This window comes from Lathyrus oleraceus, chromosome 3 (assembly GCF_024323335.1).
Source record: "Lathyrus oleraceus cultivar Zhongwan6 chromosome 3, CAAS_Psat_ZW6_1.0, whole genome shotgun sequence".
Taxonomy (NCBI): Eukaryota; Viridiplantae; Streptophyta; class Magnoliopsida; order Fabales; family Fabaceae; genus Lathyrus; species Lathyrus oleraceus.
Genome location: NC_066581.1, coordinates 8523500 through 8529692, shown reverse-complemented (window position 1 = coordinate 8529692; position 6193 = coordinate 8523500).

Below are 6193 nucleotides of genomic sequence, written 5' to 3'. Positions count from 1 at the left end.
ACCAATCAAAAGGAGCAACAGACATTACCAACAAAAGGGTAAATGAAAGGCGATCTGCTGAAGATAAATTGCAAGCATCCGGCAATTATCGACAGAAGACTAGCTGGGGATACATTGATAAACAAACAATGATCCGGGGAACAAATCACTAGCATACGGTGAAAAGACCCACTGGGGATAAAATTGCTAGCATACGGCAATTATCCGCAAAATATTTGCTAAAGATATAAGTGCTGATCTGAGCAACTTATACAAGCAAAAGAAAACCATCATCAAATATTGAATGAAGATAACCACAAAATTAGGTTTTACATCTACCGAATACGGGGTAGAAGACCAAAAACTCCGCGTGGGGATAGAACAAATCACAAATCCGCACGGGAAACCAAAAATAAGGTTTATAACAAACCACAAACTGCTGAAAAGCAGGAAAAAAGGATTTACAACTACCGGGTATGAGGTAGAAGACCAAAACTCTGGCTGGAGAATAAAAGGTGTATAACCACAAATTCTGTTAAGAAAGCCAGGAAAAGTAGGACTTAGAACTGCTAGTCTGTAGGCAGAGGCCCAAAAACATTCCACTGGGGAAAAACCCACTGGGAAGCACAAGATATCTGACAAATAGCCGATTCGGGAATGATCCGAAAAGACAGACTGAATAAAGACACGTCCTAATGAGGATATAACTCAAATAGGAAAATCCATCCCAATATATGTGTTGGGAGGATACGGAAGAAGCCGTCATCCACGAGGATATATCTCAGTGGGGAACTGCAGAAGAAAAGACAACATTTTCTGCTTACGGGGCTGACTCTATATGGAGAGATTTATAACACCCAAAATCTGCTTGGGGAGACCTGTAAAGAGATCTATATCACCATAGCAGGAGACACGACAAACAAAAGATATATGGCAAGAAATGCAACATGAATATCTGAATGTTTATGAATATGCATGAATATGCGTGATTCATGTTTGATGAATGCTGACAAAACAGACAATTCTAACACAAACAGGTTCAGGAACAAACATCCGGTATTATACTTCCAGGGGAAAAACCAGCTGGAGAGCCAATCTGCGGAGATCTTCATGCTGTAAAGCAAAGATCTGCAGGTACTGCTGAAGAAGCAGAGTATCAGAAAATTTCAGGAAACAAACCAATCAGGGTACAGAAAGTCACAACGGGCATAACAGCCACCAAGACGAATCTGTAGGGGAACAAGAGAAATCCCAAAGTATATCTGTAGGGGATCCCAGTGTCAACTGAGAAACAAAGGGTGCATTGCACAAGCACAAACTGCTGTAGAAGCAACTCCACACAACTCCACTGGGGAACAACCCACTGAGGGAGGATGATATCATCCAAATAGAGTGTAACTGCATAAGCAATTCTATTGGGGAAAAACCGTCGGCTACTCTCTTGGGAACAAACCACTGAGGGAGGACAGATCAAACAAATATATTCTGCAACGGACCACTCCACTTGGGGAGAATATACAGCAAATTGATCTCAACAAGTAGATTCTGCAATATAAGCCACTCTACTGGGGATCACAAACAGTCAGGAAATCAATCCGTTCACTGGAGGCAAAAGCCATCATCCGACTATACGGGGATTGAAGGGAGTAATCAACAGGCGAAACTGCCACAACAAACATTCTGCAGACTAAGCTGAGGAAAAGATGATTGCAATACTGGGATGTCAACCCAAACAACCACTGAGTAGGAAAATAAATCCTGCTCTGCTGAAGAGAAAAACTCTGATGGAGAGATAGCAACAAATCCACAGACGACTTCGCCGGGGAGAAGGTAAAGTACTGGGTATCAAACCACTGACTTACCGAGTCTTCAAAAAGACAACAATCGTGCTGAGGAAACAGACAATTCCTACTGGCACACTGCATGGGGAAAAGAGGTAACAACTCTTCTTGCAACCCTGGTGGGGATGTTAATAACAGCTCTACTCGTGACTCCGAGGGGAGTACCAATCAACAGCTACACTCATGACTATGCTGAGGAGACAAATAAAGTCTGGGGATATGACCCACTGGATAAAGTGACGGGGCACCAAGATGATAAAACATCAACCACCGAAACTTCATAAGAAAACGCCCATGCTGGGGGAAAAACTGCTGCTGGAGAGAACGAAGTCTTCAACAACACTCTTGCAACTGTACTGGGGAACAGCCCCAACAACAACTCTGTTTGAGGAACAACCCCAACAAAGATCTGAAGAAAGAAGATACCACTAAACTAGGAATATGAACAAATGTATTACCTGTTGGGAATCGTGCCACCCTCGGGAGAGCACTGAGATATTCTTGAGTATCCTTTCAATCTTGTGAATGTTCACTTTGTTTAAAACAAAAATTTTGAAAAATTTGATTTTAAACAATGACATTTTATCAATTAAAAACATGCAAAACATTTGTTGAATTGAAAACAAATAAGAGTGCAAATAATTGGATAAAAAGCTCAAATTGATTTGATGGAATGGTAGTCTGCAAATGGCAAGACTCCATAGATCTGTACAAATTTGAAATCAGTGATATATATTGGAAGAGGGCTACATTGAACATAATGATCCTTTCTCTACCAATTTGAATCTCGATGTATCCGAAGCTTCAGTTGACGACGAATCGAGAATCTTCTGACGAAATGACGACTGATGAACCAGAAAGTCTTGTCAGGATGCAGTTACTTGCCAAATCCCTAATTTTTGCCTAGATTGCCCCAGAGTGAGGTACTCAATCTAGCGGGATGCAAATATATTTATTTTCAAATCTCTAATTTTTGCCTGAATTACCCTTGCGGGTTCTCCACCGAGACGCTCATTTTTGCCTAAGCCGCCCTTTCGGGTTTTCAACTTAGCGAGCAATTCTATTTTTTTTCACTTTTTCATTTGCACATACTTTTTTTTATTAGGCAAAGTATCTCTTAACTGCATCTGAATTCACAGGACGAGTGAAATCCTCCCCATCCATTGTTGTGAGCATCAAAGCTCCGCCTGAAAAGGCTCTCTTAACAACATATGGACCCTCGTAGTTTGGAGTCCACTTGCCCCTGGAATCGGGCGCGAAAGACAAAACTTTCTTGAGCACGAGGTCACCTTCTCGGAACACGCGAGGCTTGACCTTCTTGTCGAATGCTTTCTTCATTCTCTGTTGATATAACTGACCATGACACATGGCAGTTAAACGCTTCTCTTCAATCAGATTCAACTGGTCATAACGACTCTGAATCCATTCAGCATCAGTCAACTTGGCTTCCATCAAGACTCGCATTGATGGGATCTCCACCTCTACTGGGAGAACGGCTTCCATGCCATAAACAAGAGAGAAAGGGGTTGCCCCTGTTGAAGTGCGTACAGACGTACGGTATCCATGCAAAGCAAGTGGCAGCATCTCATGCCAATCTTTGTAGGTGACAGTCATCTTCTGGATAATCCTCTTGATATTTTTGTTAGCAGCTTCAACAGCCCCATTCATCTTAGGTCTGTAAGGAGAGGAATTATGGTGTGCAATCTTAAATTCAGCGCACAACTCATCCATCATCTTGTTGTTCAGATTGGATCCATTATCAGTAATGATCCTCTCTGGCACACCATAACGGCAAATCAACTGGTTCTTGATAAACTTCACAACCACCTGCCTGGTTACGTTCGCGTACGAAGCGGCTTCAACCCATTTGGTGAAGTAATCAATGGCTACGAGAATAAACCGATGTCCATTGGACGCTTTCGGCTCAATCATACCGATCATGTCAATTCCCCACATAGAGAAAGGCCATGGTGATGAAATCACATTCAGAAGTGTCGGAGGAATATGAATCTTATCCGCATAAATTTGACACTTGTGACATTTCTTCACATACTTGCAACAGTCAGACTCCATTGTCAGCCAATAGTAGCCTGCTCTCAACATCTTCTTAGCCATGGCATGTCCATTGGAATGAGTACCAAATGAACCCTCATGGACCTCAGTCATCAACAGGTTTGCTTCGTGTCTATCCACGCATCTGAGCAAAACCATATCAAAATTTCTCTTGTACAGCACTTCACCACTGAGGTAGAAACTGCCTGACAACCTTCTCAAAGTTTTCCTATCTTTCACAGATGCCCCAGGCGGGTAGACCTGGTTCTGGAGGAAATTCTTGATATCAAAATACCAAGGCTTGTCATCTTTCACTTCTTCAATTGCAAATATGTGAGCGGGTCTATCCAAACGCATCACAGTAATGTTGGGGACATCATTCCACCATCTGACAACAATCATGGAAGCAAGTGTTGCAAGGGCATCTGCCATCCGATTATCCTCTCGAGGAATATGATAAAATTCAACTTCTGTGAAGAAAGTTGAAATTCTCCTTGCATAATCTCTGTACGGGATGAGACCTGGTTGATTTGTCTCCCATTCACCTTTGATCTGATTGACAACCAAAGCTGAATCACCATAGACGTCAAGATATTTGATCCTTAAGTCAATGCATTCTTCCAGTCCCATAATACAGGCTTCATACTCCGCCATGTTATTCGTGCATTTGAAGGTTAGCCTTGCTGTAAATGGAATGTGCGAACCCTGGGGATTAACAATTACTGCCCCAATTCCATTTCCATATTGATTAACAGCGCCATCAAACACCATCGTCCATCTGGAACCAGGTTCTGGACCTTCATCAAGTGTAGGCTCATCGCAATCTTTCATCTTCAAATACAGAATTTCCTCGTCAGGGAAGTCATACTGAACAGACTGATGATCTTCAATTGGCTGGTGCGCTAGGTGGTCAGCCAAGATACTACCTTTAATAGCTTTCTGAGCTCGATACTCGATATCATACTCAGATAACAACATCTGCCAACGGGCAATCCTCCCAGTTAAAGCAGGCTTCTCGAAGATATACTTAATTGGATCCATTCTGGATATCAACCAAGTTGTATGATTTATCATGTACTGGCGCAAACGCTTAGCTGCCCAAGCCAAAGCACAGCACGTCTTCTCAAGCATAGAGTACCGAGACTCACAATCAGTAAACTTCTTACTGAGGTAGTAGATAGCAAACTCCTTCTTCCCTAATTCATCTTGTTGACCGAGTACACAACCCATCGAGTCTTCAAGAACTGTTAAGTACATAATCAGAGGTCTTCCTTCTACAGGCGGAGACAAAATCGGAGGTTCGGACAGATAATCCTTGATACTGTCGAAAGCTTTCTGGCAATCCTTGGTCCAATCATGAGACTGATCTTTCCGGAGGAGCTTGAATATCGGCGCACATGTGGCAGTCATGTGGGATATAAATCTGGAAATGTAGTTCAAACGGCCAAGAAAACCTCGAACTTGCTTCTCAGTTTTGGGTGCGGGCATCTCTTGTATTGCCTTGACCTTTGCAGGATCAACCTCAATACCTCTTTCACTTACCACAAAACCCAACAACTTTCCGGAACGGACTCCAAAGGTACATTTGTTCGGATTCAGGCGAAGCTGGAATTTCCTCAAACGCTGAAAAAGCTTCAACAAATGCTCAATATGCTCAACTTCCGTTCGGGACTTAGCAATCATATCATCAACATAGACTTCTATCTCTTTGTGCATCATATCATGAAACAAGGTAGTCATAGCTCGTTGATACGTGGCTCCGGCGTTCTTCAAACCGAAGGGCATCACTCGATAACAGAATGTTCCCCAAGGTGTGATGAATGTTGTCTTCTCCATATCCTCTGGTGCCATCTTGATTTGATTATATCCGGAAAATCCGTCCATAAAGGAAAAGACTTTGAATTTAGCTGTATTATCTACCAACATATCAATGTGTGGTAGAGGAAAATCATCTTTTGGGCTAGCTTTATTCAAATCTCTGTAGTCAACGCACATACGGACTTTTCCGTCCTTCTTAGGAACAGGCACAATATTGGCCACCCATAGAGGATATGTTGAAGTCACCAGAAACCCCGCATCAATTTGCTTCTGAACTTCCTCTTTGATCTTCACTGCCATATCTGGATGAGTTCTTCTGAGCTTCTGCTTCACAGGCACGCACTCAGGCTTCAAAGGCAGGAAATGTTGCACAATATCTGTATCTAAACCCGGCATGTCTTCATAGGACCAAGCAAAGATATCTGAATATTCTCGTAGCAAGCTGATCAAATCTTCCTTAACAGACCCTTCAAGAAGTGCCCCAATCTTCACCAGGCGCTCAC